Source organism: Dermacentor silvarum, chromosome 4 (genome assembly GCF_013339745.2).
Source record: "Dermacentor silvarum isolate Dsil-2018 chromosome 4, BIME_Dsil_1.4, whole genome shotgun sequence".
Lineage (NCBI taxonomy): Eukaryota > Metazoa > Arthropoda > Arachnida > Ixodida > Ixodidae > Dermacentor > Dermacentor silvarum.
In genome coordinates this window covers 119,677,591-119,683,922 of record NC_051157.2, presented here as the reverse complement: position 1 = coordinate 119,683,922, position 6,332 = coordinate 119,677,591, and the positions used below count along the sequence as shown (strand labels likewise).

The following is a 6,332-nucleotide window of genomic DNA, read 5'->3' as shown; positions in this document are numbered from 1 at the left end:
GTGACTTAGTTCGCCCCCTCTTGCTGACACTAGGAGGGCACCGGGGAGGGTCAAGAGAAAGCGGCCGCTCATCGTGCTCCAGAAATGAAGCGGCCGGGGGCCCCCCTTCGGCGGCGCGCCTCGGACCTCCGAAGGCATCGCGGCCAGCGCGCAAGGAAGGGGGAAGCTGACCGCTCGCTTCCTTCCGAAGGGAGGGGGGGACCCGTTGGCAGCGACGGTGGCAGCGGCAGCGTAGAGGCATCGCTTTTCCGGCGGCCAGCGACGTAACGTGGTCGTCCCACATGACGGGTTCTTCGCCGTCTTGGCCCCCTTTCCTTCCGGCGGCCGCCGTGCGCTGCATCGCCGTCGTGTAGGAAAGAAGGATGAGGCCTCCGCTGCTCGAGTGCGAGGGTGTACAGCGGCGCACGCTGTCGGTCCCGTTATAGGCCGGTCCCGGAACAGCGCGATCGAAAGCCGAACGCGCGCGGAAGGAAGCAGTGTTGGCGCCAGCGAGCCAAGCGTGCGTCGCGTATATTGCTCCGTGTGGTGCGATAAAAATTCATCCGGACGTGTGCACGTGTTCTTGCGCGAACTCAGCCGGTGGTGCAGTGAGCGGTCGATCGACTCTGCAGCTTTCCCGCCGATCGAGCATGCCGTATCGGCATCGTGAAGAAAAACAAAAGTGAAACCACGTGCGTTGTTTACGTGTGTATCCTACCTGCCACGGTCAGAGCCCATCTGCGCGTCCTCGGGGCCAGCCACCAACGACGTTGACGCGAGGAAGCCCGGCGAGGAAACGATTGTGTCGCTGACAAAAAGTGAAACCCCGTGAATAGTTTTTGTAGAATAGAGTTGCGCTTCATACACCACGAACGCCCCCGCAGTCGACGAGAGGGATTGCACTGCACCAGTGGACAGGTTGTGTGTCCATCAGCATCAGCCGCCGTCCCGGGACGTCAAGGGGAGGGAGCAAAAGTGCTGCGCTTTTCTGACAGCCCGAAAAGCGGGCCGCTTTGTGCCGACGCTGCGTGAGATCGTCGTCGGCGCTTCGCGAATCAAATCGTCAGGGTCGAACGGCGTGGCCCGGGCCGCGTTGTCAGTCGTCCCGTGGCAGTTGAACTCATCGGCGCCTACCGTCGCATTCGTCCCGTGATTACCGGTTCCTCGTGCCGTGACTGCGGCCGCTGTGGCGAGCCGTGCAAGAAAAAGGAGCAAAGAACGACGCCAGGATATTGCCGTGCGCTGCCACCGTTCCGTGAGACAGTGTTAAAGTGCGGAAAGTTTCCGGTGTCGTTTCCGTGAAACTGCGCTGGGTCGCGGTTGTGTTTTGTGTTTTTCCGAGTGTGCATTGCTGCAGTGACCACTGGGGATTGCGCGTGGAAATTGCGTTGCCGCGGGCATGTTAGTGTGGAGCGACGCGCCGGTGGACATCATAGGGTGAGTGAACCTTTGCTCGCGTCGAAGGTTACTTCTTCATTTTTGTTATTGTATCAACGTCGGTGGTGAGGATGCAATAACATGACATCAAGAAGTTGAATTTAGTGGGTGGATATTTTATTTCATGAGTTGGATCTTATTCCAAGGAGTTCTAGTAGTCCCGTAAATGTTCTGTTGTAATATGATCCCCTGTCGTATATTGTTTGCGTATCTTTCTAGCTCGCCCAAGATTGCCTGAATCATATCGTAGTTTCAATTTGCTGAATAATTTCACGTGAATATTGGATTCGTTGGCCATTCTGATTTCCTTTGTTTCATTATGGCGGGACAAGCAGTATCTCTATTGCTGTAATTGCTGTGCTACGCGGTATCAAGAGCTACGCAAGACGCCGGCAAACCAGTGGTGACCTGCTTGCACGCATGCGCGACGCGTGCTCCCATTCTAGTTGGTAATTAAGTGATGCGCGTAACTATGGATCGTTGCTCATATAATTTTGAATGTCGTCATCGTCATGACTGCGAATGTGACAAGAAAGCAAGCAAGCAAGAAAGAAAGAAAAAAAGTAAGAAAGAGAGAAAGAAACAAAGCAAGAGCAAAACAGAACAAACGCGGTCTCTTCTACCCTCGACCTAGTCCGAAGGATATTTGACCTCTTACGGAAAGGGCCAACAGTTTCAACGATCTTTTGTGTACTTTTCAGCGCGGAACGTTGTTCTGTGCACATGGAACAGTGGATGCCTTCGTTCCTTTTGTTTATGTTTTGGAACTTAAGGCAACAAATGAGCCTGATGACGGAAAAGAGATATGGACCACATCGTAACCTACACCAAGAACAAGAGATGTGAAGAACATTTAAATAAGGTCTTTTCGGTAATCAATATGCAAACGCGAATGAAAATGGCAAAACTAATATGTGTAATTTCATAGCAACTACAGCACCTTCGACATATTGTGCAGGATTGAAAAAATAAACGATAAGGTTTAGCTAAAAAACCCGAAGCATGTTCATCGAATATATGCAATATCGTTGCTACACAGTGCACCATGCAGTGCCAGTCACGAAAAGAATATCCATGGTGGCGTGCTTAGCATCAGGCACGGAAACACCAGATTCATTTGACAGTATTTAGGTTAGAGAGAAATGGCTGTAGGCCTGGAGAGAGGGAGAGAAAAAAAAACGAATCTTAAGTGCATTTTACCTTTACATACGTAGATAAAGCGCTTGAAACTTTACGACTGATATCCTCTTTAAATGCGTATGAACCACAGCGAACAGAAATATGGCAACGGAATCAGGCTATCTTGTTATGCCGCGCACACTGCCGATATAGGAGCCTGAAATATTCCAGCTGTAGTGCTTTGGTATCAACTCACGTTCGCTTGTGCGCAAGGACATGTCGCGCGGGTATCCATGCGAGCTAGTGCGTCCTCAAATCCTTGAAGAGTTAGGTCAGTTCTTCGCACTCGATCACGTGCTCTTGACGCAGTCGTGTATTGCACAACAGTGTGAAGACATGCGTGGAAAGGAATACATTTCTTGGTTCGTGAACACAGAACCCCTGACCCCGTTATGACTCGTCTTGGCTTTTGATGTAATTTATATATGTAAGAATAGGGTGCCGAGATGTTTGACCTTCTGTTTCATCGCTGAATTTATAGCTAGTGCGGGGACCGAAATCTTCATGCGTAACGTTGACAGGCCACATCTCCGAGTTCATAAGCGGGAATTTCGCAATGCGCATGTGATAACGGCACTAAATGCAAGGTTGCTGAGCAGGCTAGGATGTGCATGACTGCGTTGTGTTTCGTTCAAATGATTCGTTTCATAAAACCAGTAAAAATGAGTTGTTAATCAATCAATGAGTGAATGAATGAATGAACGAATCAATATGTTTGTTTCCAACAAGTTCGTTGGAAGTTGTAGGAAGGGGAGGGAGCATTGAATCAAAGCTTGAGCTCCGGCGAGCTTTGTAGGCGCCAAATATACAATATATCCGTTATGATAAGTATAAGTTCTTCAAATGAAGGGTCAACAAATGTAACAAGCGCATAGAAGATTACGGCAGATTGCAGTAGGCTTGACTGAAGCCTAATATCTGTGTTTTCTAATGCTGCAAACACTGCGTGGGACAAAATGCCATATCAGCAAAAAATATCCTTCGCAGCTTGAGACGTTACACGTCACCATAACGTCACGCATCACAATAAAACCACACATAAACACGGACGCTTACAGGAAATGAAAATGGTATATTGCTACATCAAAATGGCAGCCAATTTATTCGATCCAGGCCATACTGCAAAGACCATTAGACACTTGGCGCGCAAATAAACAACTAAACTGTGCTTCTCCAAACACTGTTTGTGATGTCTAACTGATTTTCAATACGGAACAGTGCCTTTTGCGACGTTTCTTTGAAAGCAACGCTATATTGCACGATATACTGCAACGCTATACTGAAAGCATCGCTATAAGTGCCATCACAAAATATAGGGCAGGAACTTGTGCGAACAGTTGATGAGGTTGTCCCAAAGCTGCAGAGGAACGTCGTTTGGGAGGGCTTCAGGCTGATTCTGAGCATCGGGCTTATTTGCACATATACCTAAATCTGCGTGCGTGAGCGCTATTGCATTTTCGTTCCATTGAAATGAGGTCACCACAGATGTGAATCGAAACCTCGATTTCATTCCAAGCCGCAAAAAGGCGAAGACACTGATCCAAGACGGCGTTTTTTTTTTCTTTTTTCCTTTGTTTTCGCTTCACTGGGAAACTGACAGCATCGGTTAATAGCGTAAACATAAGACTAGACATAATGCCAATAACTGCGAGTTCTGGTGGCACGCATTGCTGGCAAGTGGATACAGAGGTAACCGCTGGTAACAAAGACACTGTCACTAGTTAGGTGAACATTTCTTTACATGCTCGAAAACATGCGAGACTCTAGATCGGCGACACGAACAATGTGTACAAGTCAAGCACAGAGGCACTCCTGTGTGTGCAAGGTCACATTGTAACGAGTTGAGCGGAATTTTTGACAGCGCTAAAACATCTCAAGCCAAACCAGGCGTGGTGCTTTACGTCATCCTATAGAGGCAAACCACATCGTGTAGTTCAACTATTATTTCTCCGATCAGTCGATGTCACCGGCCTCGAAAGGAGCAAACCGGAAGCGAAAACGGTCAGGCGGCCGATACGGCCGCCGCCAGGACTGCGGAGAAGAAATAAAACTGCGAGAAGTGTCACCGAAAGAGGGGCGCAGGGGGAAGCAATAAAGAAATGCGCCACCGTGGCTTCTTATTGGTGTCATCATCGATGTCGCCATGCCGCCTGACTCAACGCGCGATAGGACGCCACGGGGTGTCCGGTTTTTCTTCCTTCCTTTGGACATGGCTGCTGGCACGTGGGCATTAGCACCTTCTCTCTCTCTCTCCGCTTCCATCGCCTCCTCCTCCTCTTCCCTTTGCGACCAGCTTCGTCCGCCCTCCTCCATTAAAGAACGCGGAGGAAATACGCACCCTCCTTCTCCCTCCGATAGCTCTCCTTCCATCGTCTTGCACTCTTTTCACCATTTTATTTCTTCCCCTTTTCTTTGCTACGAACGCGGGCTGTGTCGATTTGCCATAGTCAATACTTCCCGATAACATAGCACAGCCCGCCAGTGGTCGTCGACAATATGTTGACAATGCTTTAAATGTCGCCCTGCGCGTATGTTCATAAATCTCTTTCCTGTCTCACGTGCTTGAGGGGACGCTGAATGGGAGCGTCCCTTCAGCGTTTCTGGTGCGAGCGTTCTGCAATGATCAGCACTCATTATGCTATAACGGCTTCTTAACGTAACATGTCATATCTGCTCTATTTCGTAACCACAGAGGCATTTTGGACAGCAGATCATATAAAAGTAACATACTTGAATGAGTGCTTTAGGCCTGTTTGGAGTAGTAGATAAGAGAAAAAGAGAGTGGACGTACACAAAGCGGTTATGCACAATCAAAGCAAAAGCGAATTTGTACATGTATCCAGCCAAATGTGCAGCACCAATTAAGAAAACTTCGCATGCAATACAACTTCCCTCGTGTACAGAATATCCTTACGTGGAAGGAAACTGTCCTGTAGCAATATATATATATATATATATATATATATATATATATATATATATATATATATATACGACATAAAGAAGACAAGGAAAACATATTAGGACAAAGATACATGATATCATTGGTGCTATCTTCAATAGTTAATAACTGACTTGAAATGGCGCACTACAAAAGTGCGAAGCTATTCGAAAATTGTCGTAAAGAAAGAAGAAGTTGTCCTCAGAGCTCACGCGAGTGCGTCGTTATTGCATGGTATGTCATTCAGCAATGAAGTTGCGCTCGCTAAAGTTTAGAGACAATGGTTAGCTCAAGCCCGCGGGGTCGAATCAGGCCGTCATTTGCTGCACCGCACATTTGCAGGTGCATCAAATGGAGCCCAGAGTTTCGAAACCCAGCAAGCCGAGTTTCCATACATTATGCTTTCACTACTGCGCGATGAGCAATGCGCGTTCAACGGTGCACCGGCTGAGGACAGGCGTTGCTTCGTATCAGCGTTTAAAGTCCGATTACCACCGAACACCAACCTCGACCACGAAAACAGGCGAAAGAGCCAATGAAAGCTAGTCACTTATTCGTAATTCTCTGTTCGTGATCAGTTGTTTGAATTTATTGAGGAAAGGAAGAGTAATCAAGACTTTTCGGCCCAAGTCAGGCTTCAGTTCCGACTTGGCCCCGCAGGTGAGACATTCCTGTCGGCCCGAGGCCGGCCCGAGCCCGGCCTGAGTCTGATTAAATATCCGCCGGGCTACCCGAGTCTGGCCTGTGGGCAGAGCCAGACCCGGGCCATCTGATCGGCCCGGTCCTATGCGCACTT

At 48.5% G+C, this 6,332-nt stretch overlaps 1 long non-coding RNA gene across 1 annotated transcript in view; it reads left to right on the top strand.

Annotated features, from left to right (window-relative positions):
• The first annotated feature begins 494 nt into the window (after nucleotides 1-494).
• The window catches only part of LOC125944767 (uncharacterized), a 259,378-nt gene continuing 253,540 nt past the window's right edge, over nucleotides 495-6,332 (top strand). Inside the window, exon 1 of the long non-coding RNA XR_007466482.1 lies at nucleotides 495-1,416. This is a non-coding gene — a long non-coding RNA (uncharacterized LOC125944767). The remainder of the gene's footprint in view (nucleotides 1,417-6,332) is intronic.